The sequence below is a fragment of the Gekko japonicus genome, unplaced genomic scaffold (genome assembly GCF_001447785.1).
Source record: "Gekko japonicus isolate JY-2015 unplaced genomic scaffold, Gekko_japonicus_V1.1 scaffold2059, whole genome shotgun sequence".
Classification (NCBI taxonomy): Eukaryota; Metazoa; Chordata; class Lepidosauria; order Squamata; family Gekkonidae; genus Gekko; species Gekko japonicus.
This window is the reverse complement of record NW_015164253.1, coordinates 19,383-28,449: the sequence shown is the minus strand read 5'-3', so window position 1 is coordinate 28,449 and position 9,067 is coordinate 19,383.

Below are 9,067 nucleotides of genomic sequence, written 5' to 3'. Positions count from 1 at the left end.
GTAAGACCTCAGATAAAAAATCTGGAATTTTTTAAAAAACTTTTATTTTATTTTTCATTGAACAAAATAGCTTAACAGATTACATAAAATTTTCAGAGTTCTTCATTTCATCAACTTATTTATCCATCTATACACCCTATTCCATCTATTGCTATGTACCGTATTATCTTTACCCTGTAATTTTATACTCAAGTCGTCAATTTGTGCAAGTTCTAACATTTTTGAGCTTAGGTCAAGTCTGGTGGGTATTTCCTCTGTTTTCCAATACCTTGCCAACAACATTCTGGCTGCTGTTAGTATATAAACAATAAGATATACATCTTTATGGTTATAGCCATCTGGGACAATATTTAACAAAAATATTTCTGGTCTCAAATCTATGTTCAATTCTAAGATTTCATATATAGCTTTGTTTATCATACCCCAATATTTTTGAACTTTTTTACACTTCCACCACATGTGATAAAAGGTCCCCACATTGGATTTACATTTCCAGCAAATATTGGTTACATTACTGTAACATTTAGCTAATTTATCTGGGGACCAATACCATCTGTGGAACATTTTGTAGACATTCTCTTTATATGCAACCACTCTCATATATTTAACTGATTTCCATATTTTCGACCACTGATTTTCCTCTAAGGTTTTTCCCCAGATCTTTCATCCAAGATATCATAACTTCTTTGATATTCTCATCTATTTCAAAATCATCCAACAAGAACCCATACAACTTCTGAATTAGTTTGTCATTCGAGGACAACCAAATTTTATCTAATTCATTTTTATCATGGTCAAACCCTCTTACCAGATCTTTGCTATATCTGTCTCGTAATACTACATGTTCCCACCAGGATAGGTTGTTTTCCCGAATCAATTCATTTCCCGCTTTTAATTTATTATCTTTTCCCAATAAGGCCTCATATGTTCCTTTTATATTCTGGGAGGGTAAGTGAAGGTTTTATAAACGCCTCTGTTGGAGACACCCATCTCGGGGGTTTTCTATAAAATCTCAATTTGATCTCATACCATACTTTATTTAATGATCCTCTTATCACGTGTCTATTAAAGTTAGAATGTATTTTTAATTATATTTCTTTTATTATTACTATCGTTATCATACAACTCCATAAATGACAAACAATAACACCCACAACAATAACAGACAACCAACAATAAAACAAACACCTAAATACATCTAACAAATAACATAAGAACAGATTCTACTCCTTTCCTTGTATCATTTGAGTTTCACAAATTATAAATTTATCTTGTGTTCCAACCATTTATATACTTGTGACCAAACTCTCCAAAATGTTGAATTCATATTTCCATGCATCTTTTGCGTTAAATTGTCCATTTCAACCACTTCAATTATTCATAAAATCCCATCTGTTTGGTACCTGTTCCATTCTCCAATACTTTGCAAGCACTATTCTTGCTGCCATGCAAGACCACATACATTTCCTTTTCCCCCCATTTATCAGGAAATATATTCAAAAGAAATATTTCCGGGTCCAACGGGACTTGTATTTTGATTATTTTGCACTATCATCTTTTGAACCTCCTTCCAATATTGTTTCACCTCATTACATGACCACCAGACATGATAGTAAGATCCCACCTGGACCTTACATTTCCAACATTTACCATCTGAACCCGAATATATTCGTGCTAATCTTTCTGGTTCCAAATGCCACCGATGTACCAGTTTAAAAACATTTTCTTTTAGCGACACTGCTTTTAGCCATCTTGTATTTTTCCAAATTTTTCCCCACTTAGTTAAATCAATATCGTGCCCCAGATTTTTTACCCACGGCCCCTTAGTTGCTTTAAAAACCTTGTCGACGATTGCATCTTATGATTAAGCAAAAAAGAATAGATTTTGCCAATCAGCTTAACATCATCTCCCAAAAGTATTTTGTCTAAATCAGACGGCCCTGAAAGGAAACCTATCTGCTTATCTTTATAGTATTTAGAACTTAATTGATTCCTTTCTCACCATGATAGCTGTATTTGCTGAGCTTGTAAAGTATCCTAGAATGTATTTTGTCTTTACATAAGCATACATTTTGTCTTTACATAAGCGTACATACATAAACGTGCCAACCCATAGCTAGATCGTGCCCTTCAAGTGTTAAGGTTCTTTTATTATCTAACATAAGCCAATCTTTTACCCAAACTAGGGTGGCCACTTTATAATACAGATGCCAATTTGGTATGCTCATACCCCCTTTTTCTTTCCTATCCTGTAGAATCTTCCATCTTATTCTGGCTTTTTTGGGGTGCCATACAATTTTTTTAGTAATTTTATCTAATTCCTTAAAAAAATTCTGATTCTTTAGAATAGGAACATTTTGCGCCAAAAATAGAAATCTCGGTAGCATATTATTTTTAATGGCTGCAATTCTACCCATAATCGATAGAGGTATATCCTTCCATTTTCCCAAATCTTTTCTGATTTCTTCTAACAATTTGTAATAGTTATCCTCTAATAATGAGCTACTTTTGTTAGTCAAATATACTCCTAAGTATTTGATTTTTTTAACAAATTCCATTGAAGTAATAACTTGAGTTGCTTGTAGTGTGTCTGATTGGCAATTTTTTGAGATAAGCTTAAAAATCTGGCATTTTTGAGGGGCTCTATAACATATCTGTAGTTTGTAGTACTTGGATCTGAGCTCTGTGTGTGTATACTTGAACTGGCACACAAAACAGTCTGAATCTTCTATACACAATTCATGGGAATCTAGGGACATTGTAGCCAACCAGTGGTTTCTAGTATTAAAGGGTCAGTAGTGACATCCTTACCATACAATCCATGGACATCAAAGGAATTTTTACCCTAAACTGCCAGTACAAATATATAGTGTACACATTTTTTGGAATGCTGCACGGGTGGTTAACAATAAACATATTTGAACCTCCTTCGGGCAAGAAATGTTTTTCTCCAGTGTCAGTTGAATGTTCCTCACCTTCTGTCTCCTTGTTCTTTGAGAAGCATTCTATACATCTGGACAACTCATAAACTTGCATAACTCTTGCAAGACATCAGTACTCTCCCCTAATATCCTTGACCATTTTACCGCCAATTATCTCAAGAGCATGGGGACAATTTCTCATATATTTCTTAGGGGAGATGAATATTACTGTACTGCTATTTTCAATAGCATTCTCACAAAAATAAAAATTAACTGAGAAAGATGAACATGTAGAAAAATGTAAATACGTAATAAAAATATACATGCCAAACTTATGGCTGCACTGCAGGTCTGAGATCTGTTTCATATATTTGTCTAATTTTATTTTGCTCTCCAGTTTTAACAACAAATGTATTTTGTTACCAGTTTCCAGAAAATAACTGTTCATCAAGATTGTGTTTTTCCTGCCCTGCCCTGCCCTTGATAGCCCAGGCAAGCCCAATCTTGTCACATCTTGGAAGCTAAACAGGATCACCTCTGGCAAGTACTTGGATGGGAGACCTCCTTGAAATACCAGCAGTCGGAAGGCAGGGGCAGTCTTTATTTGGCCACCTCTCTGAATATCCTCCAGGCCCCCAGTAGGAGTCAGTCACCAGAAGTCGCCATGACTTTCAGGTGCATGCACACATGCACCAATTTTTTTTAAAAAAAATACCAAGATTGTGCTGTTCCTTAATTTTGACAAACTAAAGCATTTGACTTGTGAATATTGAAAAATTGGAATAGTGTACCTCTCCATTATATTTTGGCTAAGATATTGTTATAACTGTGTTATAAGTAGAGTTGCAGTAGCATGATAGTCCCAGTTGTTCCATAATCTAAACTTTGTAGACTGAACAGGTCCTAACAGCATAGACTGATAAAAGGAGCGAAGGATAATGTAAACAAAAATATATTTTTATATGAGGAAAGGATTCACTGTAAATGAAAAACCTCTCAAGTGAAATAGCAAGTTGTTCTTTAAATTATACTAATAATGTAGTCCCTCAAATTAAGACAGACAGATTTTTTAAAAATCTCTGACTTTCCACCCTGTTCTTGGAGGGCAGCCCAGGCAAGTGAGAAAAGTTGGCTTGGCGTATCAAGGCAAAACTTTGGGATAATAATTTTTTGGGGGGCGTGGGGGATAATGATTATTTATTAAATTACTAACCATACTACAGAACATTAAAAAATTAAAAACCCAAAATATACACAACCTCACAATATTTACATTTTAAACAAATATAAAACATACTAACAGCATTTTACAATATCTTTTACCACATCTTCATACAAAACACTTTACAAAACTTTTTTACTACTGCTTACAATCCTATATATCTCTTAAATTATGGGAGGTTCACATCCCTCCAACCACAGCCACCAAGTCCTCCATTTATCTCCAACCATTTTGTCTTTTATAACACTGCACCAACTCCTGACGTTTCTGATGTATGTGCTCTATCATCATCATTTATTAATGTTGGACTAGCTTTCGGCCAAAGGTGGAGCAGGAATAGAGCTGGATCCAGAGGTAAAGAATGTCCAGTGATCATTTGGAACCTAGCAGTCCAATAACACCCTGCTGGGGTTCTGCTATAGTCACCACACAGACTCAAGTTTAGTGGTAAACTATATACAGTGAAATTTATTTACAAGCACAGTTCTCACTAGCAAAGTGCTTCACCAGGCAATCAGTTTTTCCATCAGCACACAATGCTAGAGACATATACAGCTTTATACATATGGCATCCAATCACAGCACTGCTGAGTCACCCTGATAAGACATCAGCTCTGTACAGGTTATAACCAGTTTGTTCTGGTCCCTTTGACTGTCACACACTTTGACACCTTTTTCCCCTCTGGCAATTCAGTCAGAGTAAATACATTGTTTTGGCTTAGTGAATCGTATTCAGACCTCATTGCCTCTAACCATGGCATTTTCTCATCATTTGGCATTTCAGTCACCTCCTGGGAGTTTGCAGGTTCCCTGACAAACACGATTGACCACATTCACATCATACCCGTACCTCTGAGTTGGCACATCTTTTGTACTCCTAGTAGACCTCCTTGGTGAAACCTGTTCACTCTTTGCTTCACCAGACACACTAGGTTGCTCAGTACCTTGTTGCTGAACCTCACAGCCATCACCATTTGACAAAGCTATTTGTTCACCCATTTGGTTTGCATGTACTCTGTGCCAATTCTGGCTTTCACAGAAGTTTGCTATCTGCTGAAGGTCAGATTTCTTTTGTCATTAGCAAATCTGTATGCCTTCATACTTGTTTGGTACCCCAGGAATAGCAGTTTCTTAGAATGTTTCCTCCTCTGACTTAAAGGGATATTTACCCAGGCTTTTGTGCCAAATACCCTTAAGTGATCCAGTTTAGGAGACACAGCATAAGGTATATTGTCTATTGCCCTAGACCACACTCTGTTAACAACATAGCATGCTGCTTTGATTGCTTCAGCCCAATACCTTATGTCTAGTCCTGCGTCAGTTAGCATAGAATGCATTACAGTTTGCAATATGCGGTTATGGCTCTCTGCCAGGCCATTTTCTGCAGGCACGTGCGGATTGCTAATTCTGTGTTTCACTCCATTTTCCTGCAACCATTCTTTAAACTGATTCAACATAATTTCTCCCCCCATGTCTGTTTGAAGTGCCTTCAGTACACCCACATGGTTTTTGACTCTCCTGTACCAATATTTGACTGTGTTAAACACCTCTGACTTGTGCTTTAACACAAACACCCAAGAAAATCTGGAGTAATCGTCCGTCAGACAAATTGCATATTGGTTCCCAGAAAAACTTTTAGGGAAAGGTCCCATAACATCTGCATGCACCAGACCCAATGGTTCATTTGTTATTCTGTTGCTCTCCTTAGACACTGGGAAAGCCTTGGATTTTACCTGTTTACACACATCACAATCCAAGAAGTTTTTACACTCTTTTACCCCTTCCTTTCCAGTGAGAGCTAGAGTTTTGTTTAAGCTACTGAAGCTTACATGCCCCATTCTCCTGTGTAGGAGGTGCAGGCAGTTATCGTGGCAATTGACATTACCCATCACCCCGGCAAGTGAAATATCTGCCACATTATTCAATACATAGACACCGTTTTGCAGCTTTGCTTTGACAACCTCCCTCCCAGCCCTCTTAATGCTACACATTTCGGCTGCAAAGGTTATCTCGAATCCAGCCCGGTCTAATGCTAATACACTCAGAAGATTACATTCCAATGAAGGAACGCAAAGCACGTTTTGGAATTTGTGCTTCAGAGCAGGAAAATTCAGTTCACCAACACAGGTCACATTTGCATTTCTGCCGTCAGCTAAGGTAACATGTTTTTGTTGAGAACTTTGCTTGTTCTCCAACACACTGTCATCCTTGCAATATATCTGTGTGGCGCCGCCATTGATTGGCACCTTGTGCCTCACCAGTCACAACCAAAGAAACATTGTTAGTTTGTAACTTGCAGTCAGCACGCACATTTTTCTTCTGCTGCTTCGGACAGTTTCGTTTAAGGTGTGAATTGTTGCATCGCAGAGAAAACATTTTTTAACTCTCAAGGCCTTACAACTCTCAGTGCTGCTTATCTCGGTCACAGCTGGCTTTGCCAACCGGGAACTCTGCCAAGTTGGATCGCTTAACCTAGATTCATGCTCAACCTCCCCGTTACATACTGCATTGAAAGCTTATCAGCTGGCATGGACTCTAACGAGGTGATTAGCATTTCATAATCATTTGAGAGCGAACTTAATAATATAAACACTCTGTCTTCAGCCGGAATAGTTTTTCCATGCTTTTCAATTTGTTGAAAATAGTCAGTTAATATGTTCAAATGATCCCTTATCGGCTCACCCCTGGCTTGCACCTTCCAGTAAAGCCTCCGATAAAGAGATATCAAAGTACCTGCTGTGCTGTGGACATATACAGCTTTGAGGCTATCCCACGCCTCCTTTGCCGTCGTAGCTTCTGAGACGTGAATAAACTGGTCATCGGCTACAGACAAGACGATGATGGCAAGAGCTTTTTCCACCTCCTGCACATCACCTGCAGGCACAGGGTCAGGGGGGTTCTTCACGTAGAGCCAAAGACTCTCCCTCTTGAGGTAATGCTTCAGCCGAAGCTCCCACATGTTGTAGTTGGTGGAAGTGAGTTTATCCACCCACTGGGCTGATGTTGCTTGAGCCATGCTGGACGCTCTCCGCAGCTCACCAGACTCTCCGGCTCCAATGACTCCCCCGAGCTGTTATCTCCGTCTGTTTCTCCGCTGGTGCCAGAAACGCTTCCAAGCAGGATGTACTCCTCTCCTCCCAGAAGGACAGCAGCCGTCTCACTCACAGCTCCGGCTTTCGCAGCACACAGACCAAACAGCTTACAGGTGCTTCTCCTGGACTCCGGCTGGAACCTCGGCTGGACACTGGATACAACGCAGTCAGAACTCACTCTGGACGTGGCTCAGTTGCTCCAGGTGTAGCTCAGGCGCTCTGGGCCCATAACCCTGTCGCGGAGCGCGCCTTCTGGTGTCCCCAGGTCTTCGTTGGAACCTAGCAGTCCAATAACACCCTGCTGGGGTTCTGCTATAGTCACCACACAGACTCAAGTTTAGTGGTAAACTATATACAGTGAAATTTATTTACAAGCACAGTTCTCACTAGCAAAGTGCTTCACCAGGCAATCAGTTTTTCCATCAGCACACAATGCTAGAGACATATACAGCTTTATACATATGGCATCCAATTACAGCACTACTGAGTCACCCTGATAAGACATCAGCTCTGTACAAGTTATAACCAGTTTGTTCTGGTCCCTTTGACTGTCACACACTTTGACACCTGTCACCTAGATTGGATCCATCTATTTACATTGTTGCACATGCTGAATACTTATATTCCAACAGGCGTGACGTCATCAAAGGTAGTCCTACAGTCTCTGAACTCTGCAGTTGCCAGCTACTGTCACAAGTGTTTTAACTTGCAGTTTCCCGTGTACGCAACAAGATATTTTCTTGATTCTTTCACTGCAGTATTCCAGATTCTTCACACTAGCTTTTACAGTGTTACTGAGTTCAGTTTCCCTTGCATATTTGAGTGTGTGTTTCTTATAATTTACAAGCATATAATAGGGAAAACTGGTGGATGTCTGTTGTATGACGGTATTGTCAAATAATAGTAAGATTTTAATAATTTTTGATTTTCAGTATTACTTTTTATTTACCATTGACACAACATGAGATATTAATATGCACAAACTCATACATAGGTAAGAAGTTTTCACATACAGTAAACTTCAATTATAATCTCCAGTTACCCAAAAAAACAGCTACACTTGATATTGGTGTACAAAGTTCATTGTGAGTACATTCACAAACGTTCAAGGGAACCAACAAATGTAATAGAAAGAGAGTACAACATTCAATCTTCCTATGGAACTTCTTTTGAGTAAATTAGTAAATTAGAGGAAAATATAGAAACTTCACATTGTGGCCTTCAATGAATCTAAATTTCACCAGTTGTCATTTCAACTCACGTTGTTGCAGTTCAGGGGCAAATTAATGTGAAAGGCAACTACATCACTTCTGCAAAGTTTTCAATTTCCTCTGTGATGTTTGTGACAGTCTTTGCCCATTTTCTTTTTTACAACAGTTCAGGAATGTATTGACTGCTATCAACGTTATCATCCTGGTGTACACAATGCCAGAGTGGCCATTGTCACAAACGCCATCAAAGAGACTACATTCACTTTCATCTAATGCTTCCAGAGACTTTAGACATGCTATAGCCCTCTGGTTGGTTTGAGGCTTCAGAAAGGCTGCCTCAAATGTGGTCAAAAAATTGGCTTACTACCACATATGTATAGGAAACCACATTGATAACACCTTGTGTTGGATATTTCAAACCACCTCCCTCTAACCTACTAATCAAAAGAAAATGACTGTTTATTGGCAACTCTCTCTCCATAACAAGTTCTAATTTACATATATCACAATGAAGTCGCCTTAAAGCTGCGTGTGCACAGTAGCCAGCTATGTACGTAAGGGAGGGTAGTATGTCCCCTATAAGATGTAAATCATTTTGAGATACATCAACTGGTTCACTGA